The sequence below is a fragment of the Aphelocoma coerulescens genome, chromosome 2 (assembly GCF_041296385.1).
Source record: "Aphelocoma coerulescens isolate FSJ_1873_10779 chromosome 2, UR_Acoe_1.0, whole genome shotgun sequence".
Classification (NCBI taxonomy): domain Eukaryota; kingdom Metazoa; phylum Chordata; class Aves; order Passeriformes; family Corvidae; genus Aphelocoma; species Aphelocoma coerulescens.
In genome coordinates, this window is record NC_091015.1 from 49,679,832 (window position 1) to 49,702,908 (window position 23,077).

A 23,077-nucleotide genomic window follows, 5' to 3' on the forward strand; every position below is an offset into this window, starting at 1 on the left:
AACCTCAGTTTTGTGTGGTAGCCTAGTTTTTTGTAGCAGTCAGAAGACATATGCAAATGTCAAGATTTCTTCAAGGCATTGTGTTGCTAATCTCATTTCTCAAGATAACAATTTAGCATGTATTCACAAATAGAGTTAGTTAATATAAATATCTGAGCATACATTCCCTTTTATTGTACTTTGATGGAGACGATCTCAAAATATTTACTGTTCATGTCAATCTGTGGGAGTGGAAAGAGTTAATTTGAACATTTTCGTCAAATTCTAGTTCAAGAAATTCATTGTAATCTCTTTTCTGTTTTCCTTAGGTAAAGTGTCAGTCACTTCTTATCCAAACTTGCTATTTGGTGTTGCTGGGCGCTGTACATCAGCCAGTTCATTTTCCCTCCAAGGTGGTTCTGTTTCAGCCATAAGTGGAAAAGACAAATGATTCTAATCTAGTTTTATAAAAAACAGAACCTGTGGGTGGAAAAAAAAGGGTTCTCTAGATAAGTATCTCCATATAGTTAACTTGATTAGTTTTGTTATTCTAACTCTTGTTGTGAGTCCTTGGAACTATTATTCATATCAAATATGATAAACATATATTAGTGTTGTAAATACAAGCCATATAACAGGGGCTTACTTTTTAATGCTAGCTCATGCTCTTTACATTTATAGTTTACTGTTTTAGATGCTTATCTACTCTCTACTTCATTCCCATTGTTGTTTATAACTCTACCCCTTCCCCATTTCATTGCAAATAATCTCATCCAAAAGTGTAAACAACTTTTGCAGTTTAAAATAAACAAAAAACCCAAAAGCCTTTAGAAGGCAGGAAAAAAAAAAAAAAAGTCAGGTATAGATTTACACTTTCTAATGTTTTTGATATTCTGGCATACATTATCAGAGATGTTCCACCTTTTCTTTGACTTCAATCTCCTCTTTCCTGTGCAAACTTCAAAAGATACATTTTTCATCACATTGCATAAATTTGCGAGTGCAACAAGGCAAACAGAAAAGTTTGCCTTTATTAATTAGCTGTGGAAATGCTTCAAATAAGGCACTATTATGTAACTTAAAGCAAGAAGAAAAAATACTGGAATGTCAACCTTTGTGCCTTGTTCCAAATAGCAGTCTTCTCAAAGTCTGCAGGAGCAAAACAGCAGTGGTGTTGTGATAGCTCGTGGGTGCCTTGGTGGGGAGAGTTGATTTAGTTTGGGGTCAGGGTTACAGTGGGGCAGCAAAGTTCCATGTGTTAGGACCCCTTTTTCCCAGGGCTGTTACTCTGGGCTCTTCAGGACGATGGGAAGCTCAGCACTGTTTTCAGCTGAGTTAAGATACTGGCTCAGGTTTGGCATGTGTCTGTCTGTTCTTATCTTTCAGAAGATTTTCCCCACCTGCTGATTAGTTCAGGAAGAAACATCAAACTTATTGATCCTCATGAGATTTAAATGTGTGGGTTTGAGAATGGTAGCATTGTTGGTGTATTTTGGGAACTGGTAATTGAACTTTCCATTCTGGTCAAATCACTGAGTCCATATCAAGCTCTGTTATGGTGTTCATGGAAGGAAGAGAGGAGCCAAATTCCAAAATATACTGATTATTGTTTTAGCAGCCTGTGGTGCAGTGCTAGTTACGGGAATATAGGAATATGAAAAACTTTCTCGTCCCACATTAAGCAGATGTGGAAGATCCAAACGTACCTGCTGGCTCCTTTCTTGGGCTGAACAAATCCCCATTAGGAGCACGTGAATGAGAGACTTGTTTCTCTGTAAGCAGAACTTTGAAATGTTCCTTCTTTATCCCCATTAAAGCATAATTTGATTTTGCCCTTCCATTAAGTAATCTGCCAGATGAGGATTCAAAGCCCTGTGATTCCCATTTATCAAGTCAAATTAAATGTTTCTGACCAGGTTCATCAACTAGGTATGTTTTAATCAAATTTAATGACATTTTCAATGAAATAGTAAGTGCACTGAGCATTTTTCTTTTTGGATGTGTGGGAGTAGAAGAGGCATTTGCTTCCTTTGAACATGAAGAGACTTTGTGTCAGTCCCTGTTTATTATTGTGAAACATGACAGTTATCTGAAGAAAACCAGCAGGATTTAATCTGACAGCCCAGTAAGGGAAGAGGGCCACCAATCTAATTATCCAGTAATCTAGTCAGAATGGGAGTAATTCTAGGCCTTTCTCAAGTCAGTTAATCACATTTCCCATGCATTAGCAGCTGCACATGCAGAGCTTTTAGGGATGAGCTCCTAGGCCAGTGTAGCCCATGGAAGACAAGAGAGGCATCATGTCATTGTTGTCAGGTTGCTTTTCTAAGTTATGATAAAGCATTTGTATTCAGATTTGCTTTCACTCTTTGAGATAAGCTCTTTTGATACTTTCTCAGTTCACCATCAATCATTAACTATGAAAAATACATATTAATTTTGGATGTCCCAAAATGTAGGAAAAGGGGTATCATCCTGTGGCATTGATAATACTGTCCAAAATCATCATTCCTTCATCCTTTTTTTTCCTTTTTTGTAATGTCCTATGGTAAACAGGGGAGCATAACAACAACCAAAACCAAACAAAACCTTAGTGCTTAGCCAACAATTGTAAAGTTATCTTCCGGCCAAGTGTCAAACAACATGACATACCTATGGTATAGAAGGTGGGTTGGGGGGGGGATTTTTCATCGTGAAAAATTAATTCAGTTTGTGGCAAAAGTTCAGATGTTTGGGCTTTCTGCTTTTGTTGTTCTTTTTTTATTTAAGAGTGCTTAAGGCTTGATTCTCCTATTTGCTAGTTGTGTGACAGGCACATTTATCCTGCTTGTCATTTCTTCCCCCCCCCCTTTTATTGTCAAGCCAGGGGAGAAATTATTTCATAACTCTGTCCTCAGAGGTATCACTGGCCAGCCTGAAATATCTACTTTGGATTGTAAGTAGTTGGGGCGAAAAATGCTGATCCCTGAATGTTTCATCATTTTTTGCAAGGGCAGCAGACCTCGTGCTGTCATATATTTATTTCTGCAGTCCAACCCACTGTTCTTGTAAGTGGGCAAGATATGTCTTGCTCTTACTTCAGGAGAAGAAGAAAGATACATTCTAGATGTGGGCCTTTCCTACACTTGCATTTAAAAGAGGATTCTTATGGGCTGCCAGGAGATATTTAAATGTTTGCTTCTCAGTTTTCCCTGTGAAAGCAGAGGGTTTGAACTCACTGAAGGTTTAGATATCATCAAGTACCTTTTGCCTTGGTTAACTCCCTGCAATGGGACTGCAATTGTTTGTCTCTGGACAGCATCATTGTACACAAAAAAGTTACCCCTACATAAAGCAGAAATAAATTTCAAATAGAATAATTAAAAAAGAGAAGAAAAATGCCCATTCAGTTCCCCTTTCTAAGCCTTGCTTAACTGAAAGAGCACTGAAGCAGCTGGCCTGCCTGAAAGACTGCTTGTTCTCACATCAGGACAGAACGTCACTTCTACTTGGAAAGACAGGTAAGGAGTTTTCTCCTATCTCTAGAAAACAACTGATTAATAAAATATTTGAAGTGTGGTGGTCTTCCTATTCAGTGTGCTTTAAATTGCGTCTTTGCTCCATCTTGCAACTCCTTGTCTCTTCCTTTGACAGTCACATAGGAAGAACACTTTGGATCCAGATGTTGCAATTCAATTTGATTTCTGATATATCTAAATTCCTTTCATCTTTCTCACCTTGCTCAGATTAAGGGGGTTGAACTGAGTGAAGACAGTTTGTGCAGCAAGAGAGATTGTGCAGTAGAGATTGGTTGTTCATTTTTTCAGCTTTCAGTTTACTTGTGTAAATCTGGGTGTTGTCACTGACAGCAGGAGCTGATTTAAATGGAAGTGTTGGTTGTTTTCCATTCCAGTTTGACAGGGAGGTGGTGGAGGTCAGAAACAGAAGAGCTGTCGTCAGTGATGTGGATTTCTCAGAAGGGCAAATGGCTCCAATTAAAAATAACAATAATTCCTTAAGAAGATATAGCAATGTCTCCTGTGAAACCCTAGTGACTAGGACTCACCAAGGAGGCATTATGCACCAGAAGGGAGAATGGGAAGATGTGACCCTGTGAGATGAATTGAGCTAAACTTCATGCCAAGTTCAGCATTTCACTTGCAAATGAGTACCAGATCTGAGCTGATCTTCAAAAATGCATTTGCAAAGTTTGACAGAAAAAGTATGCAAGAGCTGGCTTTGCAAAAGCATGGTTCATTTTAAAATTTTGTCTTAGTGGAAACAGCAGTTACAGAGCACTTCTAAGAACTGAAGGTGCTGCCATTCCATACCAGGCTCTAGTAGAGTCATGTAAGCAATTGTTAATATGCCCAATGTAGTTACATTTTTATATCAAGTAGCAATGAACAGCAATTCATTTACTATGTAAATATAGTTCTTCTAAACACTGTTTTATGTTCAGGAGTGTCAGATCCTCCATTTCTAGTTCATTTTTTTCCTGGCCAGTAGTCATCTGTAACTTTCAGAAATATTGGTGAGATTCTCCTGAAGTTCTTCAGGAATCCTCTTTCACTGTTATTCTTTAACAAAGTACAAACAAATTAAATTTCTACTCTTGGGTGTGCTACTTATGTGCACAATTTACTTATGTGATTGACTTTTTGAGACCATGAAACCAATGTATTGAAACAAGCAGGACTTGTTATTGCATTTAGAGATTTGTGCTTTGAGTATTCCTTATGTGGCTAAATAAGATACACACGCGTTGCTTGGCTTTTTTCTTAAAAGAGCTTTTTTGACTAAAATTACCTCAATCTGCAGATAGGGGCCTGTGGAAACAACCTCATTAAGCAGAAAAAACCATCATCAAACTTCTGCTCCAAAAGAGATAGGATAGCTGAAAGGCTTCCTTGTCTTTTGAGGTCCATTTTAATTCATTATTTAAATTGCGATTAATGAGTGAGATGTTGAGTCTCAGAGCATCAGTTTTAAAACTCCTGCTGAGCGGGGCAGCAGCAATGCATAGGTATGTACAAATCTGAAGGTCCTTTCACAGATTTATGCCATGGGTCTTGCATTTCTCCAGTGATGCTGAGCTGTTTGTCAGCAGACACTTTGATTTCAGTGTTCAAATTAATATCTGCTGAATGAGCAGTGCTTTGCAGAAGTTGAGCTTTGTGTCTTTTTCATTCTTAACAAGAGAGCCTGCTGCTGTCTAAGGAATTTCCCAGTGACAAGAAGGGCTTTGTGTGAAAAGTGAGGGGGAAAAAAGACCTTAACTGACGTAAGGGAATTATGAGTCTGCCTTTCTGTACAAGGAAATAATTGTGGACTTTGATAACTCTGGATAATGATAACGGAGTTATCATTTCAAATCTTGATGTAATATATAGGGTCTTCAATTTTTATCCAATTTTTCCCTTGTTTGTTTCACTTTGCTTTTTTTGTGTTAATAAACTGTGGTTCCTGACTGATTTTATCAATGTAGTCTTTCAATCTCTTTACCCCCATCAAGTGGAAATACTCTGGGTTGGAAGTACAGCATTTGTATTTAACCAGACCATGAATTCTAGCCTCATCATGTCAGTCTTGCTTAATCCTACTGCCAGGCCATAAATACAAATGCTCCCGATACCATTCCTGTGTGTGAAAATGTCCACTTTCCCTTCTTCTTCCCCACCAGCATTGAATCCTTATTTGGCAGCCTGTGTGTCCCTAAAGTGGAACAGCATGAGCAGGCAACGTTGAGACAAAAGTCTTTGTGATCTGTGTAGTATTTATAAGACCATAGGAGGAGGAAGAGGCCCGAAGAACTTAAATCACTTGGTTGAGGCCATTATGTCCAAGCTTGGCATTATAACCCATTGTTTTGCTCCGAGTGTAATACTCAGGTGCCACATCAGTCACAGGCTTACACTTTGCTATATCAATCCTTAAGCTTTCTGTGTCCTAAGAGATGGTGCATATAAAAGTGTTTGTGCCAGACAGCTTTTCCATACCACACTGAAGCTACCCCAGTAAAGCTCACAGGTTAGCTCTGAGGGGGAGGTCTTACACCCATGTCCAGAGCCAAAGCTGGAAGTGTTCTGGAGGGTTATTTTTCATGGGATTTCTTTTTGTTCTGTGTGTAGGGCTTTATTTTTACTAGTGATCTACCTAACTAGACATTAAATCATTGATTCAAAATGTTTAAAGAAAAATATTGAAGTAAAAGAAAATACTTCAGCAGACAAACCTAAAAGGTCAGCACATACCACAGAAAATGCTGTGAGTATTGGAAATGTGTGGCAAAGTCAAACTTATGCAATGAATAGAAAGAATGACCTTTTAAGGGTACCTTTCCTCTCTGCTCCATGTTCTTCATTTTGACATCTTCTCATCTTGAGGCTGTCCCCTGCCTGTGGTTTCCTCTGATATTTGTATTATTTTTCATTCTTTTAAAAGGATGTTAAATTTCTTTCCATGCTGTTTAATAATATGGAGGTTTTAATCAGTGCTCCATTTATTTTGGGGTTTTCTGCCTTTTTCTTTTCTAATTTTTAATAAATAGTTTTCTCCCTGGTGTTTCTAAGTTTCCAAATCTGTAATCAACTTTTATCCTTCCCTTCATTTCACTCTACTTCTACCATCTATAAGAATGCTTTTTTCTTTTGTTCTTGTCCTATCTTTACTCATTCTGAATCTAGAATGAAGGTCGTGTTGAATTAAAATGCAAATAATGAAAATTTATGAAGTTGAGAGATTGAGAAAATGAATTGGCATCTAAATCCTCCATAAGTGAATGACTAAAGACTTAAGAATTTAGAAATTTGATACTCACAGGCTGATGGAAAATGACTTTGCTAAATGTACCCATCTGTGCAGTCCTCCTTTTTATGCCTACATATTTTAGTTTGTCAGGTTTCCATTGGTTGTCTACCTTTACATTATTTTAAATGTGACAAATATGTGGAGTGTAGAGCTGTCACATTCTGTTTGTGAGGCAAAATATTTTATCCTGGTCAAAAACTCTGTAAAAGAAGTTGGAAAGTCCGTTTAAAGAAATTGGATCTCTCAGTGATGTGAAATCCATGACTTCAAAACTTTGCAAATGAACAGATCTCAGTAAGAATGCAGTGATGTAGAAATCTGTGGTCTTTTCTGAATAATAAACAGAGTAACTTATTTAGAAAGAGAAATAAGTTGTTTCTTTCCTTAGATGTATTGTATTCATTATTATCCTAATGTGAATCACTCAAATATGCTAAAAAATAAATATGAACACAATTATTAATACCAGTGATTATCACCCTGGGTTAGCTATATTTTGTAAATACCATTTTTAATACAAATTGAGATGAAGGAACAATATCACACAGTCCATATTTTGGGGGAAATGCTGTTGATGTCAGCCAAGCTTTGCTGGAAGCTCCCTGTGATCACTTAACCAAAGCTCACGTAACGTGTTTGGTAGATATGCTTCTGGAGGGGAAGACTTCTGCCCTGGCTATCCCTCTTTCTCACTCTCCTCTCAGTGAGCTTCTTCAGCTGATGGAAAGAAACTGATGTGATAAGCTGAAGCCTGATTTTCCCATGGGACAGTAATAATAATGTATCTTGGGAAGAAGAAAGATGGAAACTCTGTTGACCCTTGAGACTGTCCTGAATACATCAGTGGCCAAAATAAATGGAGCATTTCCTATTAAGGACTAAGTGTTGTAAATGTGATGAAAGACTAGATGTGGGTCATAAAGGCAAACAGTGACTCTGATATGACTTAATCATCCTTATTTTACTAGACAGTCAGTCGCCCGTGCTGCTCTTTGAGCTCCTGGGGTGTACGAAACTCCTGGCATTACTCAGTGAATCCAGGCAAGAGGGGAGTGTGCGGACTGTTATTGTGGCTTTTCAACCATTTATTCATCTGATAATCCCCAGTAGATTGCTGAAATATCAGAGATCTTTGGGCATCTGTGAATTATGGGGGAAAAATACAAGGAAGGAAGAAAGAAATGTCATGGGTTTGGAAGTTCGTAAGAGACTTATTTGGCATCTTGCACATGGCAGCCTCAGGGATCAGCTTTGATCCCTTATTGCTCATCACAAGAGAGCTGGTGCACTGCAGCCCTACACATATTTATGGCAAGCGGTTCCCTTCATCTCCGCTCAGAGGCCTGCCAAATGGGGAGAAATCCAGTTTGCATAGTAGTGTTCCTTCAAACCATCTCCTTAACCTTGGTTTCTCCTTCAGCTCGTCTATGTTGGTTATCCAGCACTTGAAATCAATCTTGTGCCCTACAAAGGACAGTGAGTAAATGTACTTAGCTTTGTGTCATGTTGGTAGCTGGGAGACCTCTTGAAGACTTTGCTGTACGTCTTTTAGCCTTCCTGCCACTGTTTTTGCATGCTGGCTCATTGCTGGGCATCTCTGTGCTAACTACAGGGTACAAGGGTAAAAGCTGTCCTTCCACAGCATTCTTCAGTTATAGTATGTGACAAAAAAATACAAATATTCATTACCAAGCTGGTTTTAATTCAATATATGTCTGGAATATTGAACTGAATATACTGGACCTCTCCGGATCCTTGTTTAAAACAGAAAAGAGGCATCTTGATTTCTGTTTGAAAATGTTTATTACTGCATCAAAGAAAGTGTTATCAATCTGTCAAACTCACTCAGTAACAACTTATTTGGATCAGGTACAAATGTTTCTTTTGCCACAGATTTATATCCAAAGAGAGAGACTTCTATTTTTTTTCTGCCATCATTAGCACAGACTCCTTCAGGACAAATTGATTTAATATGTGGAGCAGTGGGCTTGTTCTCATTTTGGAGCAGTTTGGCTGCCTTCAGAGAGCACAGGGCTACCCAAAAATAGGCACGATGGATCAGTACCTACAAACACGTCCTGTGCCCCCCGTGCACTGCAAGGCAAGCCATGCCTTCCACAGGCAAATTTTTTCATTCAAACGCTTTTCCTAGGGAGGCTTCTCTTGGAACACATTAGTGCAATGTGTTAGACTACACCATGAATAGAGCTATAGCACACAATAACATCCAGCTGATAGTTTTCTTAGGACTGAAGAGAGAGATCTGTATTTTCAGGCAGAGCACATGAAAATATTCTTATTCCAAGCCTTGTCAACTCTCCCATCTAATTAAAAAGCATACCTCTCTAGGTATAGGAATTTAAATGCCTTTAGTTCTTTCTCTTTTTTCAGTGCCATCAGCATTCAAATAGTAATTTACAGCCCAGTTCTTCCATCAGATGTCTTTTTCCTGCAGATCTCGTTTAAGAAGATGTTCTGCTGGAGGAGATCTAATGGGACCCAGTTCTAATACAAGGATTTAATTGCTCTTGCTTTCAAAGTGATGAGTTGGCTGATTAAGTTATGGAGGCTAGATGGAAGAATATGGGGCACTATTGGCCAGAATTTAAAATTTATTTTAGATATCCAAAGATGCAATTATGCTTGCAGGCAGATTTTTGAAAGCAGATAGATACTTACCTCCTAAACATGGAGATTCCATAAAAAAAACTAACTCAGAGTGCTTTTTTGGAAAGTCTTAGGCTAATGGTATGCTCTGAATATCTTTCTCAGACAATTCAGCCTCTCATGGGAGGAAAAGGTGTCCAAAACTACAAGTTTTAGTTGTCTTTCTTGGCTCTGTTCATGGGAGCTGTGGGTGTTTTGTTAGGTTCTTAACACCCTTAAGAGCAGTATCTAATCTTGTGTAAGATTTATAAGGTACGTATGTACGCTTTCAGGGCCCGTCCAGGCTATCTTTACTGTTGTGGCTTTACAGAGGAATTACTAGACTGTAATCCAGCCCCAAACTATTGAAAAACAGTTTTTTATCTAAGCCTGCTGTTATCTGTTATCTGTGTTTAAAATAATTTTCCCAAGAGGAGTCTAAACGCAAAATTGAAATCCACAGGAGGTATTTTTATACTAAGAGTTTAATATTCATTTTTACGTGTGTTTCAGACACTTTGTCTCAAGGTAGTTGTTTATGTAAGAGGTAAGCAGGTTAAATCCAAAAATAGCTTTAATTCATTTTAATTCATTTTTTAATTAAAAAAGTTAAAATAGGAGGTGAATTTTTTCAAAGCTAGGCTTGCAAGAAGGCTCAGAAACATGGTGGCAGAGCAATGTTTATGGGGTTTGGGTTTTTTGGAGCCTCTGGGTGTTGTTTTCTTTCATCAGTAGTTCCTCAGTGGCACTAAGTTTTGGAAGAGGAATATCAGACAAACAGTTTGCAAAGTCTTCTTAATATCTGTGGGGGCATTTCGAATATAACTTCTGGCACAGATGAGCTTTGGGCTGTAAGATGCTTGGGCAAAACTCCCATCTTATGGTTTCAAGAGAATTGCCTAATGATTCAGGAAGGAAGGGTAACCTGTGATTTACAATTTTATTTTATTATTAATTTAGTTTTATTTTATTCTATTTTACTTATGCTTCAGTCATGCAGAAAGAATACTGTTAGGTTCTGAAGGCAGCACTTGGAAAGGATCTGGGATGTTCAGCCTCAGAGTAGCGCTGTGGAGTGAGAAACTAAAGGCTTATTGTTTGCATTTCCTCCCTTTCATCCCCAGTGGGCTTCCACACTTGGCACAATCTAAGCATTGCATTATTTTTCCTGACATGAAGGCACATTGCTCAGCCTCTTTGCCTTTGGTCAGATATCAGCAACACAAAATGATGTCTTTGTGTAGCAGTTTTGTGAGGAGTAGCAGCTCTGGTCAGTATTTCATAGATTCATTTTAATAGTCAAGATCTAAAACCTTCCATTTTCTCTCCCCATATGAGGGAGGGACACTTGTTCCACAAAAGACTGGTTCTCGAAAGACAGTGGGACATTTATTTAAAAGCCAGATTTGAATCTCTGAGAACTTTTCTTCCTGCTTTGTTTTGTCTGGGACTGGAAACAAAAGGAGCAAAATTACACACACCCCCCACCCCACCCCCCCCCCCCCCAAAAAAAAAAGGAAAAAAATACAGGGACTTGGTGGCCCTACCTCTCTCAAAAGCTTTCTACTTCAAACTGCACCTTGGATTTTCCTTACATCCTTGGAAACCTTTCTGTTTTTACAAAGATATGAATTAATGTCATTCAGAAAGAATTGGCTCCATGCTGATGCTACAGAGCCCTTGCACTGGCACAGTGACTTCTTCAGCACTTCAACTTTTTTGTTGAGATAGTTTCACATGCTTTGTATGATCTTCCCATCTGCAACACTTCAGAATTACACCTAGGCTGGCTGCTGACCCACCCAATCCAAAGTAGTGTGTCAGAAAACTTTTGTGAAGTAGTCTCTTCTCAGCATTTCTGCAATCCGTTTCCAAAACGTGTGCAATTGTTGTTGTTGAATTTTAAATTCCTCTTGCAGACTTGTGCATCTAAATAAATTCTCACCCAGGCAGAATAGTTTTAAAATATTTGGCTAAACCAGCTGTGACTGCAGTAGATAGCATTGGAATAGTTATTCATAGCTAAAAGAATGCTGCATAAACATTTGAGGGTCTCTCTTAAAATTTGGAGAGAATAGCAGTTAGTCTTCAGCAGGCCTTTCTCTGTAGTTTTATTTTCATACTCCAAGTTAAAATAAATGTATTTTCTTGGCTGGTCTTAGCAGATTTGTAGGAATTCTGCAAGTTTTGGCCAAAATTAATTTATGAGTTTTCAGAGGTTAACCTGTGGCTCTTTGAATGAAACTTAGAAGATGAATTTCTCCCACACTGAAGCCCAGGGAAGTTTCACCACTAGTGTCAAATATGCTTGGGCCACTGGTCTTTGTGGATTCATGTAGTGGGATCTATTCTGCTAGCACAGTCTTTATAAAGCAAAGGAGAAGAGAGAAGAGTTGAAAGGTGTTACCAGTCATCAGCAATGAAATGACACTAGGACGAAAGCTGGGGCTTTTTTCTTGCCTTTGGGACTTATTTGCAGCATACTTATAAATCCATCTGCATGTGTGGCTGAGAGAATTGCTGCCTGTCTGTGTTCTGGCTGCCAGCTTCTGTAATACCCTGGGGCTCCAAAGTACATCCCCATGGTAGCCAGCTTTCTGTGTAAGCTCTCTTGTACTCATGTAATCAGAGTCCTGCTGAGGTCATTACATGATTGACCATTGATTTCTGTTGCCAACATTTTTGACCCTTTAGAGCCACAGTGGGATTAACCACCAGCTGATCTGACTTCATGTGTGTTCATTTTAAGGGGAGATGGGGGCTCCTGAGGGAGATGTTGATCAACGTGAGAATTGGTGAAGGAAGGTGTGTTAAGAAACTAAAACTGGGCGGGCTGCTTAAGTGAAAGAAAAGGGTCAATAGTATGGTAAAGCCCTGAAAGTTTCCTTATTACAAGCTTCCTTTAGTGCTTCATACCTCAGATCACTCTGTGCCCAGTTTTACATGGATCTCTGCATGGGTGACATGCATCTGTCTTTGTACAGGTGTGCCACACGGTTTTCATGGCGCAGCAGTACCACTCGGTGCTTTCAGCAGGTTGGAAAACAGTACTCAAATGTAAGGTGTGCAGGGATCCAAACTATGAAAACTGAAATTTAGCCATGAGATCAGCTTAGATAGATGTCTGCTTCTCAGAAAATTATTTTTGAAATATCAGTGGCACGGTATAAACTTGGCTCTACTAGTCTCAATGTTGCACTTGAATCTTCTCAATAGATGGAAAGATAAGATCACAAACTGGGGCATTCAAAGTTATGTTGTTGGGTTTTTTTCCAAGGCTGACAAGGGACTGAACCTCCCAAGAAACAGGAGGGCAGTGATTACAGAAAACAAAACCCAAAAAGAGTAAGGCACTATGATGTGTGAGCAGAAAAGAAGAACAGCGCTGAGAGCGTGCTGGCAGCAGGCTTGGCATGCTGGGGCTGCGCTTAATGCAAGCTGCCTTCCTGGTGGGAATGGTGTGCAGGGACAATGGGAACCATGGTCTAGTAGAACAAAGCTGGAAATGAGGAGGAAATTCCTTTTTAGCACATTTTGCATGCTCAGCCACCTTGCAAGGTAGGACTGCCGGAGACAGTAGCTGGATATTAATAGGTGACATTAAATAATTGTGAAATGTAAATGCAATTGAGTGCTTCTCTCTGCAGCTATCTAAGTGTTCATTATTCCATAAAAAGTAGTTGTTTTCCTACCCCTGTGTGTACAGAAAGAGCTCACGGTAGCAAAATTCAATTTACATGAAAGATGAGAAAAGATGAAATAATCTTTAAGTCATTTTTATTCTGTGTAATTTTATTGTGAACAGATAAACTGTGTATATCTCATTGGTTTTGTCCAAGTTTACACTAGATGTTACATTATTTCAGAAGATGAAAGAGTCAAAGGTAATAATGCAAGTCCCTGCTTATAAATCTGTTTTGTTGAAGTCTCTGACATAAACACATGAAAGTGAAAAATCAGAAAATGAAGAAAACAGCACAGACATTCTCGTAATAATTGTGGTTCACATAAAAATTAATCACTGAAGCTTGGTCACTGGCTGCATCCAAAGTTAAGCATAGCCTGTAGCTTGTCTGTAAAAATCAAATACTCTTTTTCAGAGTGTTAATGGAAATCTGTTACTCATGGCTGAGAGTGCACAAGTGATGCTTGTAAATAAGCTTCAGGTTTTCTTCTTTGAGTTGTTTGGGATTTTGAGAAAGCAAAGCACTCGTTCCTGTTTGATAATATTCTGCCTCAGTGAGAGGCATCCTTGGGGCCTCAGCAGCAAATTTATTCTGAAAAACAAAGTTAGTGCATAAATTAGCCTGTATCTTAAAAACGTTTTGATTTTCTGACTCCCGTATGAGATGTGATTTCTGGCTTTACCCAATTCTTTCTTCACGGCAGGTTTTTTTTCCCCAGCAGCCTATATCATTAGCTTATCAAAAAAACTGGGGAGAGGTCAGGGGTATTAGCAAAGAATAATGGATACCCTTTGAAGTAACTTTATTTCTCTAATGTAGTTTGGTGCGTCCATACTTAATGTTGACAGCTTCTGGGTTTCCAGTGAAATAATTAATTTGGGTCAATGCTTTGCAGCATTTTGCTTCTCCTGTGTTCTAATGCCTGGAAACTTCTGGAGACTTTGACACATATTGTTTCATGTATGCTCGTACTTTAAATCAGATGTCAAGGTTTTAATAGATCCTGAGCTTAATTATCCATCCTTGTCTAAAGTAAATTTAATGTATGTCGTGTCTGAAATGGGAGAAGTGGTTTCAGGTGCTTTTGTCTAGAGACTGATATATGGAGAAAGATTCAGTGTAAATGACTGTGTTTGCTTATTTTCCAACAACAGAGCAGCTCTGACTACTTTCAGCTTGGTACAAATCGTATTAGGGCTCCATTCATTCTTGCTTCTTTTTTAATTTATTAAACTGAATAGAAGTCTTGTAGAAATTTAGTGGGTTCATCTGGCAGGTGGTAGGGAAAACCAAGAGAAAGCTGGACAAAATGGAAGGAAGTACTCAGAGTTAATAATCTCTGATCAGCAATTTGATGAGACTGGGTGCATTTGAGAGTAGAATAGGCAGAGAACAAGCTGAATATCTCTGCTGCTTGGTACATTGGTTATGTGCATCTCCATCTGCCAATGTAAATTGTTTCACTCAGTGTGCTGGTGTGGAGCTGAAGAAGACCATTAGGAGGAAGCTGTTAGTGCAGCAGTGGAGTAGGTGGGCTCGGCATACAGGGTGGGGGGATAATACCTGCTGAGAGCAGGGGTGAGCCATGCCTCCCCACAGGGCTCAGCAGCCCTCCTTCCTGCACCAGGGTCTCCTTGCAGAACAGGACTTGAACTGTGAAAAGACCCTCTTCTGGGACAAGGAAAAAGCAAGAAATGGTAACACAGAGAGAGGAGGCTGCATGAGTGGGGCCAAAGGTGGCAGGCATCATCCTGCCACCCCTGCAAGCAAAGCTGGAGCGCATGGGTCGGGTTTGCAGCCTTTGGGGGCCTTTGAGTTAGCAACAGTGGGTATGATGGGAGCTGCTCTCTGTGGAGCACTGGGTCCTCAGAGCCATGTAAACTGTATCACAGATGCAGTCTGTAGGAGGCTAAGTGGGCTCAGAACTGCAGGCTCACTCCCTGCTTGGGACTGGGCTGCACTCAATAACTTGCTGCAGTTTCCCCAGAGAAATATTAAAATAGCCAAGATGGAGAGTCCAATAATACAGAGTTTACATTTGACACATTTATTTTGTTGGGTGAGATGATTATCAGGAAAACTTCCATAAGCATATTTAAATTATTTAATATCTTAAACTCTGAAAGAGTTTCTCAAGGTTTCTCAGAAACTGCTGTGTGGCTCTCCAGGCACTGGCATCTGACTGTATTGCTATCATTTTGTTTTAGAGATGGTAAAGGGCACATAGCAATCAAGTGGCCCATACATTTCCATCACATTGGTAGTATTTTTGTTGATAAGTGGAATTCAAAAATAAAAGATCGAGGTAAGTCTGATCCTTTCCAGGGAGGCATTTTTCAAAGCCAAGCTTGAAGGGTAGGTTAGAACCGATGGGTTATTTTGATTGATTGCTACCTATATTAGAGATGTTCTGCAGTGAGATTAGGTTTGGTCTGGAAGCCACTGCCTGAGTGGTAGGCCTTGTATGTCACCCACTTCCATGGGTGTCCACCAGTTGTGGACAGGCCAAGTATACTGGGGGAAGTTTCCTACCCCATCCTTGCTCTCCATTGAGGTTTCGTGCTTCTTTGGGGAAAAGCCTGAGCTTGATCATCGGGTTAAATTTTAAACTCTTGATGGAGGTGCCGTAAGAGATGTCACAGCAGGTCTGATCTGTAAACCAGGGCATTGGGACCAGTGTATCTTCAAAGGGACAGAGAACTGACATGACAGGCAGAAGATCCTCACTAAATTCTTTGCTGAATGGCCTCACAACATGGTTCTGGGTCAAAAATGTGAACTATTGAGTTCACATGCCTTTGAGTTTTGTGCAGTCAATTACCCCACAAGATCCTGGGAGAAGCTCCCCATCCTTCTCTTGGTCTCTGAGGTGGGTAAGGAGGAGGAGGAGAGCTGTTTCACTCCCTCCTTACTTTCTGGCAGAGGGACACAGCAGAGCTGCAGGCACATGCTGTGCCTTATTATGCTAGTGGGAGCCCTTGCTGGGCCATATTGTCCCCTCTGCCCCATGCAGAGGGAACAGTGCCTTCTGCAGAGGCTCCCCTGCTGCCCTGTGTTCCCTGTGCCTCAGTGCTGCAACACCGAACTCATGCTTCCCCCTACCTGCCTCTTTATTACCCAGTTTTCCTTTTATTATCCAGCTTTCTCTTATTTATGTCCCTTGTTAAAAGTCAATTTATTCATTTTAGAGTTCCTGTCTTTTCTTTGTCCTGGCGTTCATTTATTAGTGAGCCTCTTCCATCTTTTTCCTGCCTGACATGAAGTGTTTGTAAAAGCCTTTCTTACTCCCCTTAATCCCTTTGGCTAGCATGAACTCCCCTTTCTGTTACTCTTACTTTCCCTGCAAGTCTTTACTGATCCTCTGTAGTCTTGTGTGGATCCTCTCTGTTTCCAGTATGCCCGCTTTTTTTCTTTAAACCCTCAGTGTAGTCCCTTGTGAAGCCCCACTGGCTGCTCCTTCCTTTTCTTTGAATTTTTCTCTATCACAGGGACTACAACAGACTGTGTTGTCATTAGAGTGCCTGTAAGGATTTTTTTGCTGCCTTTTGCACTCATGGCTGCTCAGAAAAGGGGTTGGATTTTAAGCACCCCTTTGGGAGGAACAAGCTACATCCCTCCTGCCCACAGCTCCCCCTTTCAATTTGCAAATGAAAACTAATAATAAGGGACAGATTAAACAGCATCATGCCTGGGTGCACTGCTGTGAAAGGCTTTCGATGTGCTTGTGTCCTGCTTCTGAGGCATGTAGGGGTATGGTATGCAAATACAGATGTATTTGGGTGTACCATGTCTTCCCTCGGTTAGATTGCTTCATCATATGGGATCTTTTTTCTATACTTACCACTTTGTGAATCTAAAACATCTAAAACATCCTGTGCCAGTGAGTTCCATGGTTTTATTAATTCTGTGTAATTGTTTTAGACCTCTGACAGTTTCATATGATGTTCTCTACTTCTTTAGAAAGAAACAGAGCACTACCCTTCTGTAATCACTCTCTCCATGCTGTTTCAGATTGAATTGAATTTTATCCTAGAGGCCATTCTGTCTGACTACTTTAAATAAACACTTAATATCTTTAAAAACTCCTGGCCTGGGATAGTTTGGTGTACACACATTTTACCTAAGCATTTTTTTAAGGTGGGCTAGCAACATTCCTGTCTTTAATTGATTTCAGACAGATGCGTGTGACATATATGAAAAGATACATAGACATTATTTTCCTTCTGATAGCAATAGGTATTTTAGAAAAAAGAAGGACATGATCTGTTTAACACTGCAAGAGAAAAACATATTCAGCATTAACTTGGCTCATATCCACATGAGTATCTACTGCAAATGAAGTAATAGGTGAATATTTCAGTGACCCTTGGTAATGAGTAATTCAGTATCCACCCAGTAATGTAGGAATATAGAGGTATGTGAATAAGGCATGAGGCTGTGTCCATCGATAGAGTGTCTGTAAGCCCTAGAGCAATGCAGAACAACAGTTGGGAAACCAGAAACACCTTCCAAAAAGAACATGTGTCAGGCCCAGGGTCCCAGCCCCAGAGAATGATTCCAGATGACTTTCAAAAATGAGGTTATTGCATAAGTGCATAAAATGAGATGCCTGCGAACACATGTGATCACCAGAGCTGTGTGACCAGTCGTTTTGAATCCCTCTCCTGCTAGAGGCAGAGCACTGCTTCTAAAATCCTTTTACCTCACTGTAATTTTAAGTGGTAGTAGGCAGGCAGAGTCAAGTCACGCTCTGGATTCCAATAGTAAGGAAGCAAAGTGTCACAGCCCGTGTTCCCTTTTTATTCCCTCTTGTTCTGAAAACCCTGTGAGTTTATTAGCAGTGCTGTTTTGAAGGGAAAGTGAACACCGGGATCAAAACTGCCTTGTCATGTCCTTGTACATGGTGGGAGCTGAGCTCTGCCATGGGCTTGACAGCGAGACCTGCTGAGCTGCCCTGGTGCCTGTTAGGCTGCTTGTGTGTTAAGAAATTGGTAGCATCGAGTGGCTTGTTGAAATTCATCCTTTGCTCCACATGAAGTACTCTCTTAGCACATGAAGGAATAATTCATGCTCAGGACTTTTTGGCATAGGTATTACTGTCGTGATATTAAGTAAGAGTGAACATGTAGGTGGAGGCACTGGGGTAATAAAAAACTTTTACAAAAAAAGGAGGGGAAACAGGAATCCTTGCATGGATGTAATTTGTTAAAAGCCCAGAAATACTGTACGTGAGATAGCAATATTAGTGGCATGCAGGGGAGCTGGCTCAAGTGCAAGCAGTGCAGCTACAGTCCTGGTACTATCTGGAAAGGAGGAGAGCATTTTTGTTGAAAAGAAAGTGGCTGAATAAGGATCCACAAACAAAACTGGGAGTACTATGGTGGTCTAACCTTGTGAAAGCCCTTCTGCCTGCAAACAGAGTTGAAAATGCTTAGTGGGTAAAATTTTTAAGCATAAATAAAAATAGGCTTACGTTTGGACTTTTAGTAATAATTATATTAAAATGGCACAATTCATTAAATAATGCAATACATTCACATCTCTAAATACAGAGCAGCTGTTCGCTTCTGTCAAACACGATTCCTTTAGGGACTGAATAGAGAAGAGTAACATGCTGGCTTGCATGGTAATGTCCTGATGAGCGCTGGGCTGCAGCCTGCCCCCAACATTGATTAACAAAGGGTGTCTCTCTGCCAGCACCAGATCCTGAAGGTGCCCCTCGGGCTGGGCAGGAGGTGCCAGCTGGGCAGAGTAGGGTAGGGAATGAGTGGATACAACACAGGCCTTGGAATTGTCCTTCTCAGGCTTTGTAGAAACCGAGCATTAAAAGATGTTTCAGCCTAGGGCTATAAGCACATGAATTTGGCAGGCTGTGATGTGCTGGAGTTGAAGCTCATAAAAGATTTTATTTTAAAATTAAAAAAAAAAAAAAATCATTAAAAAAAACCCAAACCAGAGCTGTCATAAAAGCTTGCCTCTTGATGAATGGCTAGTTGAGAGAGGGAATTGTCCAAACGTAGTTTCATCCTTGCCAGGCCTTTGGTTATGGAAGTCCTTGGCCAAGCTTTCTAATACATAAAAATTGATATAAAAAATGCATTGATGCACCAATTAATCAGCCAGTAGTTATATTTTCATTGCCTTCTAAGCAGAGGGTCTTATCCTTCACACCAAAATTGAGGTAATGTTCTGAAGGTGCAGAAAATGGAAAAATCTTACCAGCAGATGATAGACACCTGTGAAGAGCCCATCTTAGAGCAGAATTTGAGTTCTTGTCATTGTTGACATCGTATGGTTCCTTATCAAAGGTAATGAGCTGCATGCCTCCCTTACACTACCATGCTTCATTTAGAGACATCCTTGGGCATCCAGAAGTATAATTCGGACCTTAATTTCTAATTACAGTGAGAAAGCCTTTGCTCCTTCTACTGGTTTTTACTAAATTAAGGGATGCTACAGAAAAACATCTATTTGCAATAGAATGCTGATTCTGAAGGTGTTATATGTGACTTCTGTGTTTTACCCTTTCAATAGATTTATATGCGACATTTTACTTTTACTTCTGCCAAATTTAATTTTCATATTATATTGAACCCCGTATCAGGAGGCTTGTAGTCCCTCATTTATGCAAGAAGAGAATTCAGGGTTAAAGTTGGCTCTCTGTGCCAACATCTGTAGAGAAAATGACAATAATCTACAAAATTAGAAGCTCAGAGCTTGTAATTTCCTTGTGAATTATTCTTTCCTTGTTCCTTTCATATCCCTATACTTGTATAAATAGATCATAGTTTATTTTTCTTTCCTGGTGATGGATTTGGGGTGTTTGTCACCTGTGCTCTAATATGATTTGTTGTGATATATTGAAGGTTTTTATCTTGGTAAGGATTTTTCTCTTCTGTGTTTCATTTGGGTTTTTTTCCCCCCTCTTTACTGTAGTATTTTTCAGGCACTAGGTTTTTATTTAGTATCATAACAGAAGTTTGATAAGAACACTCTAGAGAATGAAATTCTGTCATGACAAGAGGCTTTAAAAAGAAAACCACGATTTTTTTAACTGGTAGACTAAATCGTGGGACCCAACATTTAAAGTTTAAAAATACTTTATGTACTATTGGTGAAATTGAGCATAAGCATAATGATATAGCACTGACAGACTTATTTTTCGGGTACTATATCTTTATCCACTACTGCTTTATACCAAACAGGTGAGCTCACCCACTCTTTGTATCCCCTGCATGCCAGTGAACCTGTATGCAGAACCTTCACATTTCAACTTACATCCCCAAGAGTCAGTCTCTTACCTTTGGGGATAAGAAGAGGTAGATACAACATTAATACAGCCTGCCAAGAGTTAGCATCTCCCCTCTTTCAATTCTTAATATAATCTAGGTATTCTTTTTCGGTGTTCCATTTGTCTGTTTTCTTTGTGCCTTTACCTCACGCTGAGCGCACAATGTAATGTGATGGTGAAACTGCAATTAAGTGCACCTAAATCAATGCACAGCTTTTAAATTCTTCTCCTTTATGAACTGTGTAAAGCCAGGCCTCTGGAATGCAGTGGGAAAAAGAAGCAAATCTATCTACAGGTGACTTGTGGCTTAAAGGAAAGAAGAAAAAAACAGGGCATGTGCATTCCCTTTGTTTATCCTCTCAGGATCACAGAGGTTGTCTTTTCTGTTTTGGTGAGATTAAGCGTTTGCAGAGGTTACAGGAATAGGGATACTGCAGGTTAGATATTAGCATATTTCCTGTCCAACAGGGAGTTGGCCTTGCAGTAAGACTTTAACTCTTTCTTTTCTAGGGCCACTGATAAACACTGTATGAATTTAGAATCTCTATATTTATCAATATTTTCTATGCATTTTAGCAGCAGTAAACTAGTGGTACAATAATTAAAACTAAATGGTTAACATTTTATTATTTCCACAGTTTTGCTTGTCCTGTGGGGTTTATTTTAATCTCTGTTCTCTCCTGGCTCTTTCTGTTGATCCAGTTGCCACTGCTTTTCCTCACATCGTTTTTGCACAGAAAACGGCACGGTGCTGCTCTCCATGCTCAGACAGTTCCTCTCTGACTAAGGAGGTACTTTACCTCCTGCTGTCTCATGTCTGTCTTCGCAGATGAAAAAATCCACCCAAAACCTCCAGGGAATAGCTCAAGTTCTGTGATACTTTTTCAATAGGTAATACAATCCTGTGCAGTAAAGGCTAAGCAGCTAAATTCAAGCACCTTTGCTGAAAATGTCCATCTAGCATCTTTCCTGCTACAAGAGTGACAGCCCTTCACATTTTCCTCTTAATTTGTACCCTTTGGTTGACTATAATATTGATTTGTGCATTAAGGATGATTTAATCTTTCTTCCACCCTCTTATTAAGAGGGTTTGAAACCCTACCTGGAGTCTTTATTAGCTTTTGACATCACAAAGGGAAATGTCAACACATAATGAGAAAAATTTCAACATCACAGAAGACTGGAATACAACTTTCATGAAAGATGGATACAGGCAACATTTACCAAGATAAAAAAAAGCCCAAAAGACAGAACCCTTCCTTTTCAGCATCCATCCATCTTTCTGTTTGTCTGTTGCTGCATTATAGTATTTATTAGAGTTTGTCTTGCTATACAATGGATTGCCAGAATCATGATTAAGAAGCTTATTCAAATGAATTAAAAATGTTTAAATGAAAAAGACCCGGAGAAGTAATTGCCAAAATTTAATCAAGGATTTAATTTGTAGCACAGACCAGCCAAATGGATTTTGCCGTTTTTCACTGCACTGTTTGTACAAGGAAATTAAAAAGTATAAAGAGTCAAAGACTCAGCAGTGTAACCCTTTAAGAATATTGCAGTATGCTCACTTATTCTCATTAGCTGCATTATATCAAACTTGCTCCTGAGGGCTTGTAGTTTGCAAAGCCAGACCACAGACGAGGGAAAAAAGATGATAGCATTTTTTCCAATGTCATAAATTACTGCCAGCACACATTAGATGATTTCTCCATGCATTGCTGTAAGCAATGGTAGGTTAAATATCCCCCTTCTTAATGCCACTTAGTAATAAATGCCCTCATTTTAGCATGTCATCTTTAGCTGAACTGAAATAGCTGAGACTAAAGAGCTGTCGGGGTTTGAAACAGAAACATTTCCCTTGCCTTTACTGCTGAGAAATACATACATGGCACCATTATGCTGTCTCTGTTTCATTGATGATAATAAGGTATCATCAAGCCTGGCATATCTGTTTGAACATGTTTTGCAGAAGTCTAATCATTAAGTAATATGTATCCCATTTCATCCATCATTTCCACACAAAGAGCCATACAGTGCAACTGAGAGAACAATACTTTATGAGCCATGAATAGCTGGAGCAATGATAACTTCCAAGTAGCATATAACAGACCCAGAACTGTGCTCTAAATTACTGTGCTGAAGAGGTAGGAGGAGAGATGAGAAGTCTCTCCTTGTGAGGAGGAGGCCAAGATCAAGTGCATGTTTCTTTCTGATTAGTTGTGGTTGAAATAAACATTCAGCAGAGTGCTAAATGCTCAGTCTCTTTCACAGGCAGAGAGGGAAGTTGGTGCTGCAGTGCTGCGCTGCCTTGCAGAGCCTGAGGCGGCTGGCAGGATGGGGTGAAAGGGTTCTGGGTCATTCAGGAGCTCTGAAGTCCCTTTCTTCCAAAACTGCTGACAAGGATGTCAAAAGAAGCCAAATGAGGAAAACATGCAAACCACAAGTGATGAATGGCTTCTAGGTAGCCCAGAAGAGTTTGCAGATTCCCTCCTAAGCCTAAAATTAAATTAATTGTTTTTAAAATGAGAAGAAATAAAAAAGCTTCATGTTTTGTACATACCCGAGGTGAATCATACCAAGTGTAATAGCACAGAATGGCAGATCAGTGTGTAGCACTTGGGGCAGGGTGCAGTGCAGTAAGGCTGTTCCCTTACTGCAGGAGGAAGGATTTGGTGTTTGTTTGCAA

General features: G+C 39.7%; 1 protein-coding gene across 23 annotated transcripts in view; it reads left to right on the forward strand.

Moving 5' to 3' along the window:
* RBMS3 (RNA binding motif single stranded interacting protein 3) overlaps positions 1 to 23,077 on the forward strand; it is a 711,765-nt gene that overhangs the window by 488,570 nt on the left and 200,118 nt on the right. The window lies entirely within an intron of this gene.